Source organism: Protopterus annectens, chromosome 11.part0 (assembly GCF_019279795.1).
Source record: "Protopterus annectens isolate FY-2018-M chromosome 11.part0, PAN1.0, whole genome shotgun sequence".
NCBI classification, from domain to species: Eukaryota; Metazoa; Chordata; order Ceratodontiformes; family Protopteridae; genus Protopterus; species Protopterus annectens.
In genome coordinates, this window is record NC_056745.1 from 843,897,704 (window position 1) to 843,913,466 (window position 15,763).

Genomic DNA, 15,763 nt, shown 5'->3' on the forward strand with positions numbered 1-15,763 from the left:
GGTGTGTTGCCATCAGGTTAATGGTGAGATCATCTGCCATAAACACTACCTGACAAATGAGAGATTGCACCTCTTTTTTGTTGAAGTACAAATCTACACTCTCTCCAGGAAGTTTGATTGGTATATGGGCACAATCAATTGCATGAAGGGCACAGGAGAAATCAGCTATGGCACGGAACTGTTCCATGGCAGCCTGCTACTCAGTTGATGTTGATGGGAAGTGCTGCACATGATTGACAGGAACTCTCCTAATATGTGACTAGCAGCTGCTGGTACATCCCTGTGGTATCAGTCTTGTGCCACTCAAATGTCCAAAAGGCCAACATACCATTACTCAGACACATCTTTGTTTCTACTTGTGCAGAGTTAACCACAGACTGCATGAAGATGTGGGCTGCATGCATCCCACTCAGCCTGCACCAGTTCTCCATGTGATATGTATTTGTTGATTATTTCTTGATAAGAGAACAGGCTTAACTGCTATGCTGGTTGTCTGCAGATATTAGGACACATTAGCAGATCATCCTCCAACATCCCCATGTAGAACCCTGGCCTGTTGTACTGCAGTTTTAGCATAATTCATTACTGCATTTTTTTCTGCAGAATGTTCATATAAAACTGCAAAATTGTAAGTTATTTTTACTTTTTGCTTAAGCACTTGTGGCCTCCAAATGGATGCTTATGGTTCTGTATTAGAAAATTCTGTCAATACTAGTTTGTCACTTTTTACTGTGTGAGTGCACACTTAGTATTCTGGAACTGAGTGTAATTACATGAAATCTGAAGTCTGGCTGCACTATCCTCATTCACATGTGTGCCTGACTTTTGTTTGCTTTTGGAATTGTGTCCAGCCTCAGTTTATTAAAGTCTTACTTTGGCACACTGCTCTGAGCCCATTTTGGAATCTAAAAGAATGTCTACCTTCTCAGCTGACTTGGTGCCTGTATTCAGTTTCTTTACTGACCAGGTGCTTGTGTGGTAGCCTTACTTACCCCTTCAGTTGTTTTAGTGCATTCTTATTCAGTTTCTGTCCCTTTTCCTTTCTATTCTTTCCTTCTTTATCAAATGTACATTCCCCAGTATTCTTCCTTCTGCACACCTTCCCACCTGCACACTTTTTTCAGTCCATTTATTCCAGGTTGTATTTTTTTCCAAATTTCTCATTCTTCCCTCTCTCCTTTTTATTCTACACTTGCTATCTATCTTTACTGTCCACGCTATTCTCTACATTATTTGCATCCACCATGTTCTTAGCCCATTTGATCCCAGTGCTACCATGGGTGAAATACTTGCACCCCAAGTGCTACATACATCATTTAAACTCAAAGATTTTAATTCTTAATTTCCACTTGACACTGTCATTGCTCCCTCCCTTCACCACTATTTTCACTGATAAATGCAATCAACCTAACATATGTAGAGGATTATATAATAATGAATAGAAACAATGACTTACACTAAAAAAAAAATACAAAGCAGTCATTCTTAGAAAACATATACACAAAAGTACATTAAGTACAAGGTTAATGTCTGGATTATAGTCCGTTTGAATTTATGCTGCTTCCCAAATTTATCAGTCATTAAGTTTTCTTGCTTAATGCCACATTTGGTATGCTGTGACCAGTTTCATAGAACAGAGGGATAAAACCCTAAATGTATCTAAGATGACCAATGACAGACTAGTGATCAGGTAGCTGGAGGTTCCAGATGAGGAGTGTGAAAGGGAATAGCTGATGGTAGATCACCCATCCTGGAGAGAGGAAGACAGCCTAACTTGTAATCTAACACATGCTTGGAAGTCTGAATGAGCCACTTGTGGCAGTGTCATAACTCTCAACTGTCCAGATGTTTGCAGAATATCCAGACTTTTTCCTCATATGCTTAGTCTATTCCTCATAAAGTTTGTGGTTTCCTTGCAAATCATTGGGGATTACTGTCACTAAGTAATGACAGCCATTTGAACTTCATAGGTTCATAAATCTATATTAGACTATTTATCCAAAATAGCATTAGTAGCCTAATCACAATATCCCAATTTCAGACTTTATATGCTTCAGAAAATGCATGCTAAAGCAAAACCTGTTATTCTAAAAACTTTCTAAGTTTGTAAAAGCCAATTTTAAAATCTGTTTCTATCTGTGGGCCTTTGTTACCCCCCACAATTATTTTTGGCTTTGTCCCTGATTCTTGCACTAACAAGTTAAAATGAATAGGCAGTGTTGTGTGAATTCTCTCAGATTGCCACAAAATGCAACTGGGAGACAGATAAGCAATAACTCTTTTGGCTACATGGAAGGCAGCCTTCTGCAACTGGCGTTATCCATGAGAAATTAATCGTCTGGTCATGTCATGGGAAATCTGATGGCTGGCAGGTGCAGGGAGAAAAAGCTATAAAAAAACTAAAAATGTATATGCTACTTGATTATCTTGACTTACAACTGTATATTTCTTATTTTTTATTCTTTTCCCTTAATTGTTATATTATGTGGGCTTCTCTCTGAGGTTGTTTTCTCTACTTCCCAAAACTACATTGACCATTTACTATACCAGCCTCTTTGTTACTCATTGTCCCCTCATCCTTTATTGGTCATTGTCCCTCTTGCTTGCTTTCCTTTACCTTCTTATTTAAAACTCTTCTCTGTGTGGAAGAGTTTCAGTCCATATATTTCTAGTTAATCACTGTATATTAATCAGATCAGACAATAGTAGTAGAAGTAGCGAACGTAAACTCGTCTTAAGTCAAAACAAAACAAAAAGTAGTAATAGAAAATATATAATTGTACAGCATTACTATGTATTTGAAAGTAATCCAAGCAAGGCAGGCAGTCTGTTTCACTTACTGGAAACAGACTGCCTGCCTTGCTTGGATTACTTTCGAATACATAGTAATGCTGTACAATTATATATTTTCTATTATTACTTTTTGTTTTGTTTTGACTTATGACGAGTTTACGTTCGCTACTTCTACTACTATTGTCTGATCTGATTAATATACAGTGATTAACTAGAAATATATGGACTGAAAATCTTCCACACAGAGAATTTCTTACACTGTTTTGTTTTTGGACCCACTACACTTTAGTGGGATGTTTTGAGACTTCGGGGATACCACGGAGATTACTTGTTTCTTATTTAAAACTCTCCTTCTCATTCCTTAGTTCTTTTTCCTGCTCACCAATCTTATTGTTGTGGTCCTATTAAACCTTCTCTAGTCACTTCCCATGATAACATGATTTTCTCTGTGCACAAAGCAATTATTTTACATCTGTCTTTACTGCTTTATTCTCCATTGTCTTTTGCTTTCGTCTCCTCTTTTCTGTTGTTTTCTTTGTGTACTTGTGAGATTGTTACTTCTCCTTTGTGCTGTCACAGAATAACATCAGGTCCCATTCCTGTGCCTTGGAGTCATGTTAAGTCATCAAAGGTAATTTCAGCTAACGGAAAAAAAAATGAAAACCATTTACCAAAACCACCTTCAATGGACAACAGAAGATTTTGTTTTGCAGGGGGGCAAGCTCCCCCTGCACCCTTACATAGGGGTCATCCTCAACACCCCCAAACTTATATATACCAAGTCCGAGGTCACATAAAAGTGGAGAAATAAAGCAAACTACGCTGTCAGTGAAAGTAACAAAAATCAAAGTAGCTTAGTGGTAGAATTCTTGCCTGCCATGCAGGAAATCCGGGTTTGATTCCCGGTCATTGCATTAAGTTGGGAGGGTGGCCTAATGGTTAAGGTGTTTGCCTTACAAACACAAGATGCAGGGTTCAAGTCTCACAAGGGATAATTGGCTAGGCTTACAATGACTCGCAAGGGCAGTTAGCCTAGTACTAACCTATAACCTATATAATTTCAGCAAACAGTACTCGCTCTATTTGCATTCGCTGAAGTTATGTTTGATGACATGATGTTCTCCCCTGTGCCTCCTCTGTATCTATCATTCCCATTATTTTTTCCTTCTCTCCTTCTCTGTAACTTGCTCTGCCTTCTTCCCTTGGTTATATTTAGATGTAGTCCTCCCAGCAGTTTGTATATTGGTGGCATTGTTTGCAATGACTGACATTTCTTGATTGACACTGAGTAGGATGACATTGTAGTGCATTGTCACTATATGAGCAGTACATATGCCATAGTTTAAAACTTACTGGCAAATGTTTTTAAGTGGATGGTTAAGGGGGATGATGGTCCTCATTAAGATTTTTGGGAATGATACTGTTGACGATCAACAAATTTGATCTTAAGGAGAAACAGACTTCATATATCCTATAAAAATAAGAAACATTATAAAGTACCCCTTAACCCTCTGCTAAAAAATAAGAAACATTACAAAAAATTTAATAAATAAATAAATAATGTGGACATTATTTTTACAATAACGGACAGAATGATAACTATTAAACACTTACTGTCAAAATTTTTAGGTTTGGTTAGGGAGGAGGAAGTCTCCACTTTGTGACTTTTGAGACTGATAGGACTTTTGTTCTGCAAATGCATAAGCCTTTTCCAATAATGATAAAATAGTAACATTACCAAAAAATAAATATCAACATCAAACTTATTTTCAATTATATTACTGGGTGGTGTTATGTCTTTCAAGTTGATACAGAAATTCTCAAGATTACTGTTGCTTCAGAGGTTCAGCAACTTCAGTTTTTGTGGAAATTATTACATTTCTGCAGAAAATAGTGATCACAGGCTTGGGCCTTCAAGCACTTCTTTTGGTACAAAGATTATTTTTTTAAACAAACAGCAATCACAGGATTGCATATGTAAAGGGACAAAGAGGCATGACTTAGCAGAAAAAGTGAAATCTACGGGGGTGCTTGCTACTGCACATACAGGGGAGTATTACAACTGAACATAACCCTTCCTTTTTTCTACATTATCTTTTTAATATCAGTTATTTAAAATCAGTACATTTTTGCAAGAGTCAGGGTATCACCACCTTTCTTGAGTCACTGTCCCTCACTTATCTTCTTTGACAGACATGCCTGACTTCTCTCATGCAGTCAATTCATCTCTAAGTTGGATGTAATTCTCTCCTCTTTTCTTCTCCCTGTCTCTCCTAAATATGCCTTATCAAATAATTTTCTGCTTTCCTGCATGTGTGATCAAATCATCATAATCTGTTCTCCTTGCCTGCTCTGTAAGTGGATCTACTCTGGCTTGTGCTCTGATGTCATGTCTTCACTTTTCCAAAAATATGCATTCTATTACCCATCTCAGGCACTTCATAGGCTCATAGGTGATTTCCAAGCTGATGGCCACAAAAGTCCTTTTTAAGCCTAGCCATGTGTCCCAATTGTATCTGACAAATGTTGATACCCTAGTATATGTAGATTTGGGCATGGATGAACAAGCATTTATAGGGGGCCTTGTAATTAAAGAGACATAGGTGCCAGGCTGAGGTAAATTTCTGATTCCCCATCTACTAGTCTAAGTTATGCTTGAAGTGAGTTAGGGAAGACCTCTACTTCAAATGGATGGGAAACCTGTTCCCAAAAAGAGATAGTTTCCGAGACATATACCTGTCCCTCCAACATGTCCTATTTATGTTGCAGACAAGGCTTTGGTTCCTAGAGCACATAATTCCAATGCTACTTTTTACACATGTGAAACAAGTCCAGCAGAGTTGGATCAGAGTATACTTTGTAGGCCAGGCATAGCTTGTCTCTCCACAGTCTACAGGAGACCAAGTACAGGGATTGAGGTGGTCTGCACAGGACTTGTTGTTTACTCCCTGTATTATTTTTGTGATGATCCACTGTGGTTTCTCAAGCTGTTGTAAGTCCATGGTTAGGTTCATGCCGAAGTGTGTTATTCTCATGTATTGATGAGAGCTGCATACAGTGAAACAAAGGCCTCCATGAAAATGGATGCTATATCCTTACTTATAAGTTATGAAACACAGAACGTTTTTCTTAGAACGGTGGCACACGATGGTCAAAGGTCATGTTACTGTCACCATGCATTCCCAGATCGCTGACCACTGGATCTACTTTCAGGGTATATTATCAACGTGGTAATTTCCAGGGCTGAAAAACACAAAAAAAAGAAACAAGTGCAAACCCAAAAGGGAAACTAGTAAAATACAAAAGCACCTGTGAAGCAGTGTGTCCAACACAAAATAAGCAATTGATGGCCTTTTAGTAAATTGCTTATTTTTCACTGGACACACTGCTTCACAAGTGCTTTTGTATTTTACTAATTTCCAGGGCTGGGCATCTTTCTAAAAGGTAGTGTTATACATTTTTTGCACTGAGTTTTAGCCCATTGCTCTGGCACTAATTGTTTGTCTGTGTCAGGCCCTCTTGACGGGCATATGTGTCTTTAATGGATCTAATGGCCACACTTTGCTTGCAGTTATGTAAACATGGTCAGTCAGAGACGTTTGCCTTGACTCCAGAAAACACAATGCCAAAAAGGAGAGGATCCAGCATCAAGCTCTGTGGAACTCTGCTAATGAATGCCCTCTTTTTAGAGGTGCAACCCCCTTTCCTATCTTCTTGTATCCTGCTGGCTGTCCATTGAATGACATATGGGCTTATACCTAATTTTGTAAGTTTATCTACAATGCATGAATAAGGTATTGCTGAATGTCTTTTCCAGGGTGAGATAGGCAGTATGCACTGTTTTGCCCTTGTCCATAGCTTTGTTGACCTTCTTGAAGAAGTTTACCAGGTTAAATAGGCATGAACTGCCTTTGACAGAAATGAACTGGGTACAGTGTCTGTGCATTTCCTGTATCATTGTTTATCTGATCTATGATAATTCTTTCCATGACCTTTCATATGAGACTAGTCAGACTTATGGGTCAGTAGTTCTCTGGGGCCTTGAAAAGCCCCCCCCCGTGTACAGGGAAAACTGTTATAGTTATCCATTCATTTGGCACAAAGCCTGTCTGATCACTATGGCTAAATAGACATTCTAGCAGGCTTAACAGGTCATGCTTCATGCTATCCAGGAGTAAAAGTACAAAATAAGCAATTTACTGATGACCTCAAAAAGTTCTACAGGTAATTGTGAAACAATGCAAAAGGAATTGAAAGACCACCCAAAAAGAAGAACTAGATATATTTTGGAGAAACATCTATGAAGATCCTGTGGAACATAACAAAGATGTTAAATGGATTGAAGAAGTAAAAGAAAGAATAAGTTCAAAGGTATAGTATACGAAATGGGATGAGGTAATGGCCAGAGAGATTGAGATACAGTTAAGAAAAGCCTCCAGTTGGAAATCCCCAGGCACAAATGCAGTACCTAACTTCTGGCTAAAGGTTTTAACATCTTTGCACAAAGATTTAGCCATGAGCAGGAACTATTTATATGTGCACCCAGAACAGACACCAACCTGGTTAACAACAGGAAAAACAATGTTCCTACTTAAGAGTGAACCTGCAAGTTATCTTAAAAATTATAGACCAATAACTTGCCTTCCGATGACGTATAAACTATACACCGAAATTGATGCCGATAGAGTTTATATTCATTTAGAAGAAAATTCAATCATGGCAATAGAACAAAAGGGTAATAAAAGAAAGTCATATGGAACAAAGGATCATCTGTTGATAAATAAAGTCATAATGGAGAACTGTAAAAAGGGGAAGAATCTAATTATGACATGGACTGACTACAAAAAAGTATTTGATAGTATCCCACATTCATGGACAGAGTGCTTAAAAATGTGTAAGATGCACCTTACACTGATCAACTATATGACCATGAAACAGTGGCAAGCCACTTTGCAATTAAGCCATGATAAAGGACAAATTATTTTTCCAGGGATAAAAATTCAAAAGGGGATATTCCAGGGTGACTCCCTGTCCCCTCTGCTATTCTGTCTTGCCCTTAACCCTTTAAGCTGTCTACTTAACATATTAGGCCATGGATATAATTTGGCTCCTAGAAAACAACAAAGTGTAAAGACCGCACATCTTCTATTTGTCAATGATTTAAAATTGTATAGCTCATCAGATGAGGAACTGACAGCACAACTGCAAGTAGTCAAAACTTTTTCAGATGATATAAGAATGTCATTTGGTCTTGATAAATGTGCAAAAGCAACCTTTAAAGCAGGAAAACTGCAGCATCAAAAAAACATTTGTTCAAGACAAGAATGTGATATAAAAGAACTCAAGGGAATATATAAATACTTGGAAACTGATGAAGGTTGAACAATAAAACATGAACAAATGTGAATAAAACTTAGTAAGGAATATTTTAGAAGACATAAATTAATCCTGAAAACAGCATTGACATCTATGAACAAAATTCAAGCTATAAACCGATTTGATCTTCCTGTCCTAACTTACAGTTTTGGAGTGATTGGCTCCAAAGCATGTTGGATAGGTAGACAGGAAAAAGAAGGATGCTTCATGCTCACCAAATGATTTATAAAAAGCAGTGCATACCATGATTATATATACCCTGTTCCAAAGGAGTTATGGGCCTCCTTGAAATTGATTACATGTACAGATCTGCAATTGTGGGATTGCACACATCTGCTGACCTCACAAGACCCAAATGTAGTGAAAGTTTTGAAACATTAGGAAAATAAATTTAAGATGACTTCCCTGCTTAGTCTAGCAGAAGCATATTGACGTCAAGCAGGAATGGAAATCAAACCAGAAGTAGATAAAAATCAGGCAACAACTGAATGTGCCAAAAAACAAGAGAAAGAATATAAGGTGAAGGATCAGATGAGAAGACAAGAAATGTGGAAAATGCATAAATATAGTGCAAGTATAGAAAACTTCTGGAAGAACTTCATGTTGATCAGGATTGAATGCAGGGATGGTTAAGGAGAGGCAAATTCAAACCAAAAGATGAAAGGTTAATATTGGCGGCCCAAGATAGTGGGTTATGTACACAGTTTACAAAGTCAGTTGAACGTGTGGGAGAAACAGACAAATGTAGGTTTTGTAAAAAAGAACTGGAAACAGTCGCACACCTTGTTGCTGCTTGTGACATACTAATGGTAGAAGGATTGTATACTGAAAGGCATAATAATATGGCAAGACTGTTGCACTGGGGATTGTGCAAACATTATGGTATTGAAGTGGCTAAAAATCACTGGAAACATGAGCCACAAAGTATCATAGAAAATGATGAACCTACATCACATGGGATCACCCATTACCAACAGTTCAAAAGATATATGTGTGAAAACCAGATATAGTGGTCCAAGAAAAGAACGCAAAAGTAGCATTGATCACTGAAATCGCTGCACCCAGTGACTACAGTGTCTTGCGTACAGAGAGACACAAAGTCATAAAATATCAAGATTTGCAGGCAGAGACATGAACAATGCAGAAGAAAGATACTCAGACAGTTCCAATAGTAGTAGGAGCAATGGGTCTTATAAAAAAGAATCTACAGTTGGATTTAGATATGTTACCAATAAATGTAACTCTGTACAAATTGCAGAAGGAGTCATTACTGGGCACATTGTGGGTGCTGCTAAGAGCACTTCTGGCTGACATCAAAGATTGAAACAATACTAATTTCATGAACTTTAATTCTACTTTGACTTAGGAATTTGGTCTATTCCCATCATGGTATTAGAAACCCAAAAGATTTGAAGAAATTAAAAGAAAGAGGAATCCTTGTACATTATTAGGGTCCACTGAAGTTGTGTTATTGGTCTTAAAGAGCGCAGTGAGGACCTGCTCCATAATGATAGTTGGTTGAGAAATGGTGGAAGGTATTTCCTGGAGGGTAAAAATGGCTCTAAATGTATACGCCAGTAGATCTATCATATCTTCTGGCTCTGTATAGGTGGTTCCATTCATCAGTAGATCAGCACATTGTTGGGCGATGCCTTATGGTTGTCCTTTGCTAGGATGGCTACTTTAATTTCAAAATTTCCTTTGGTAGCCTTGATTAGTTCCTTGAGTTGAGGTGACTGTTCAGATTGATGAAAGAATTCTTACCTAGCTGGGCAATGCCCTTCCTGTTTTTGAACATGATTTTCTTTGTTTTGTTATACAACCTATTTATACTGGGATTCAACCAGTTTGACATGTTTTGGGGGTTTTCCTATATTTATTTTTGGGTAGGTACAGCTGTCTCTATGCAACTTTTCACATGATTGCACAGGATTTCTGTGAGCAATTCCGCATAGACAGCTTTGTTCTTGGAGTATGGGAGGACAGGATTATTGGTTGACTGTCACTTAAAAAGAGGTAGTTAGCCTTGGAATACTTTTTGAATGTTCAGGGGTTAGCTGGGGTCATGGTCTTAATATTTATTTCAAAGAAGACATTTTTGTAGTCCAACCTGACCTAAGAGGACTTTACACTTGGAGGAGTGCATTGCTCTCCCACATTTGTGAAGACCAGGTCAAAGATATTTGCACCTCTGGTGATCATGCAGACTAGCTGTTCAGGGGTATTTGCTTTAACAAAAAACAGGAATCCCTGGGTCTACATATTTGAGGTCATGTATGATTCCCAGATAATGCTGGGATAGTTAAAGTTGCCCATGAATATTGTGGTGGTTTGAATGGGGAAGTCTTTCTAGTATATTCAAGCATGTGGCATGGGCTTCCTGGGTAAGGAAGGGTGACCAATAGCTTGCAAGGCTATGGTATGGGACTTTACTTATGCTAAGTATGACGCAGAGAACTCGTGTGTCATTCTGTTTGACCAGCCTTGAGCTATATTTGTTCATGTCTGATGTAAGTTGAAATGTCATCTTTTTTAGGCCCTTCCCAAGCAGTAGTTAGTCTAAATGTGTGGAAGGCATAATAGCCTTCCACTGCCGGGATGCTCTCTGTGACTTTAAACCAAGTCTCATTAACTGCATAGATGTCTATATTCTCCAGGATGAGGAGAGTGGGCAGGGAGTGCAGTTTTCTGTGTAGGCTCCTGGCATCGAGCAGTAACACCTTAGATATTTTTAATTGGTTTAGCTATGTTTGTAGGCTTAGCAGGTTGGCACTGCCTAAAAAAGGTACTATGAGGATGGACAAGGTTTTTTTCCAATATATGAATGCCTAGAGAGGACAGGTGCAGACCATCCCTGGCAAAGCAGTGTGCTCTGTCTACCATATTCTCCAGGCATTCAAATATTTACCCCTCTTGGTGTGACACCAAAAACTAAGACAATTATTAAAGTCTATTATCTTCTGTTGGTAGTGTGGCATATTCCTTGTAGAATATTGAATGCTACTCACTGCTAGGCTCATACTGGCCTGGAAACATAGTCTGAAAGTGCTATAATGTCTCTCTTCATCTAGTCAAGGGAGGTATGTCTCTGGTCATTAACACCAATGTGGACTATGACACAATCATACTAGTACATGTGGTACAGTGTCTTCAATACATGTGTGATCTGGTGGATTCTCGCCCCTGACAGGCAGGTGACCATGATTCTTAAGATTTTTAAAGAAGAAGATTAAAAGCCTTAAATCCTTCACATAGCTCGCTAGATTAGAACAATTCTTCTTACACTTGGTAACCTACCAGTCGCTCCAAGGTGGCCTCTATCATGTATTTTGAGACATGAAAGATCTATTGCTCTCTCACATCTGATTTGGATGGAAAATGAGTGGCTCTTGAAACACACTTTCTAAGGACCTAAATGTACACAACACATAAACATGATTCACTGGAGGGATAAGTTACTAACTCAACATATTTTCAGGCTATCAAATAAGTTACCACAATAGTCAAGCAAACTAGTACTTTGCCTGCCTTTAAGGCTAATGTTTACTGAATGGGCAGACAGAAATTTACACCAAGGTTAACATGCATGACCCTGCTCAATATGAGAGGTGAGAACTTTGAAGCTCTTATAAAAGGTAGCAAGAACCTTTAAGTGTGTCTTCTTAAAGCTATACATAGCTAGAAGCTAGAAGGTTCCTGTGATTACTTGCCTAGTATAGCTCCTGTCTTCCTATTTAAATTAACTCAAAGAAGCGCATGACTTGATCCTTGAACTTAATGAAACCGAACATAGGTGGATCCAGTGTCTGAAGATTTCTTATGTCATTCTTTATCATTTCCATAATAATTCTTTCCATGACTTTGCATATAAGACTAGTCAGACTTATGGCTCTGTAGTTATCCAGGTATGTAGGTGGGCCACCCCTGTGCCGAGAGATGACAGTTGCAGTCTTCCATTCACTTGGCACAAAGCCTGTCTAGAAGGTATAGTTAAACAGTGATTCAAGTGGTCCTGATAGGTTGTGTTTCATACTATTAATGAGGTATCATGGGATATTACTGAGGCCCATTGATGCAGTGCTCTTGCCCTTAGAGAGTGCATAAAGTTCGTCTTCCCTAGTGATAATTTGGGCAGATATGTTTGAGGGTATTTCCTGAGGTGTGATTTGGGGGGAAGGTGGAGTAAAATCAAAGCTACTTTTGTTGGCCAGTAGATTTGCTACATATTCTAGTTCAGTACAAGTGGCTCCAATTACAATTAGTTTGGCAAATTGCTGTATTTTGTCTTTGAGGTTATGGACATAGTTGAAGAATGCCTTGTGATTGTCCTTGACCCAGAAGGCTATTTTTACTTCAGATTTGGCTTTGGTAGACTTGAATAGTCCCCTGCATTACTTGTTTAGATTGATGAGGGAGTCTTTACCTTGCTGGGACATTTGTGCTTCTCACAATGGTGTCACCTCATGCATCCTAAATTGCTTTGGATTAACTGTTCAGGTTTTTCAGCAATACTGAAGCACTAGTCATACCAGTGGTTTATATACCTTACAGTTCAGCTTATTTTGCATTCTTCTATCACACACTATCCATGATATTTTTTTGCTAGTTGAGGGTATGAAACCTGATTCTACCTTTAACCTCTTCATGCAGATTTCTCTTCTCAGTTAGACCTTCCATACACTTGAAGACATTAACCTGGTCCATTGTTCTCTCTTCTGTCTCAAGTTTGTCTATTTCATCCTATGTGCCCTCAGTTTTTCATTTCAACCCCTGATAATTTGCTGACGTTTCTGCTCTGAGTCTGCTTGTACTGTCAAATTATCTACATACAGCAGTTTTGCTGCACTAATTTGGCTATGTCCTTGCACTGTGACAACACAGACACTCTTTTATTATCTGATAATTTCTTAAGAAGGTCACATGGCTGATGTTCTCTAGTCCTTCTGCCACTTCATAGTCCTTCATTCTCTGATATCATCACAGGGCTTCCAACAATGGGTTGATACCACCCAGAATGAAGCTGAATAAATTGTTCCATTTCTCCAGTTATTCCACCAAAATCTGTCAGTCCGTCCAGCACAGTAAAGTAAGAAGTTTCTCAAAAAAACTGCAGACTGAATTATAGTCCCTATCTTCCTAATTCTTCTTGACTTCTTCTGAATGCTACCAATTTTATATGCAGGTCAGGAAAACCAGCTTTTGTTGTTTTTAGGATCCACTCTTTATTTCAATATAGATGGTTGTATCTTACACAGCACACACATTTTTCATGTTTCCTGTGCTGGACCCAGCCTGATGTATTTTGTCAACTTGGGTTTCTATGTCTAACAGAATAGTTACCCTTTTCAAGATTGTTTTCTCTGGTTTAATTTCCCTGTTTTGGGTTTCAATTACTATGATGGGAATATACCCCATTTCTAAGTCAGGGGTACAATTATTTATTCATGTTTTATTTGTTTATATTTGTTTCCCAGGGTAGTGCACATAGATTAGAGTTCATGAAATTAATATTGTTTCAGTCTTTGATGTTAGGTAAAAGTGGTCATCTCAGCATTCACAATGTGCCCAGAATTGTTTGTTACTGTAATTCATATGGGGTACATATATCGGTAATGCATTTAAGTATGGCTGTAAATTATTTTTTATTAGATCTATTGTTTTTACTACTGTTGGGACTGTCTGGATATCCTTCTTCCACATTGCTCTGGTTTCTGCATGAAAATCCTGTACTTTATGACTTTGTGACTCTCTGTATGTAAAACACTGTAATCACTGGGTGCAGCAATTTCAATGATCAATGCTACTTTTCTCTTTTTTTCATAGACTACTGTATATCTGTTTTTCCAAACATCAGTTTTTTGAACTGTTGGTTATGAGTGATCCAATGTGATATAAACGTCATCATTCTCTATAATGCTTTGTGGTTCATACTTCCAATGGTTATCAGCTATGTCTACACTGTAGGGTTTGCACAATACCAGATGCAACAGTTTTACCACATTATTGTGCCTTTCAGTATACAGGCCCTCTGCTACATCATACCCAGTAACAAGATGTGTGACTGTTTCCAGATCTGTTTTACAGAACCTGAATGTCTCTGTTTCTCCTACATTTTCACTGGACTTTGTAAACCAATGTGTATGTAATCCCTATCCACTTGTCTGGGCTGTCATTTTTATTCTTCCACCTTTTAACCATTCGTGTATCAAATCTTGGTCAACATGATTTTGTTCCAAGAGTTCTACGTAATCGTCACTGTATTTGTGAATTTTCCATTCTTTATTTCCTTCTCATCTGATTCTTTTCCTAATATTCCATCTTTCTTTCTTTTTTTTTGGAACATTCCATTGCTGTCTGATTTTTGTCTACTTCTACTTTGATTTCATTCCCCTTAAATGTTTCTGCTAAACTAAGCAAATATCTCATCTAATACTTCTCCTCATGTTTTAAAAATGTCACAATGTTTGAATCTGATGAAACCGGTAAGAAACATTTTAAGTTTTGTCAGACATGTATTTTTATTATTATTATAAGCCGCAGTGGTGCAGCGGTAGCGTTGTCACCTCACAGCAAGAGGTTCTCCCGTTCGATTCTTGGCTGGAGCACCTTCTGTGTGGAGTCTACAAGTCCTCCCCGCGGTCAAGTGGCATTCAAAAGACATGCGTAATTGCGCGTGCCTTCGTTGAAGGTTGGGTGTCGGGCTGGCACCTTGGCACTGTAAAAATCTACTGCCAATCATTAGCGGACCAGTGTTCCGCTGTGGCGACCCCTAACCGGGAAAAGCCAAAAGAAGAAGAAGTTATTATCCAAACATTTTCAATTCCTAATCCATTCTCCAGCAGACCTACCTTTGACTTGAGTCTCCCTACTTAATTTTCCAGTATCTGATTTTTTCACCCACATACTGCTTACATATCTTATCTCTCATTCAGTCACCAGTGGGTTCAACATATGAATATTTGTGTGTGTGTGTGTGTTTGTGTGTGTGTGTGTGTGTGTGTGTGTGTGTGTGTGTGTGTGTGTGTGTGTGTGTGTGTGTGTGTGTGTGTGTATATATATATATATATATATATGTGTGTGTGTGTGTGTGTGTGTGTGTGTGTGTGTGTGTGTGTGTATATATATATATATACATATATATATATATATATATATATATATGTGTGTGTGTGTGTGTGTATGTGTCTATATATATATATATATATATATATATATATATATATATATATATATATACATGTCTTATTTTTATATAGGGTTGCCACCTTTTCAAATGGCCAAAGTGGGACATTTTCGGGACAAACATCAGATTTTACAGGTCGACACATGCCCAATGGTCAGTACAAAGAATAGAACTTAACTTTTTTGCCTAAATAGTAGTTTATTCTTGTAGCATTTTAATTGCTTATTCTGTTTATTATAACATTTAGGTGTTTTAGATACAGAATAACTGTTTTATGCAACTATTACATACAATATAGGACATAATTATGTCCTACAATCTCAGGACATTTGCCATTTTTATTATTTTTTGTCAAGACACAACTGCCCAAAGAGGGACTGTCCCTCACAAAGTGGGACAGGTGGTAACCCT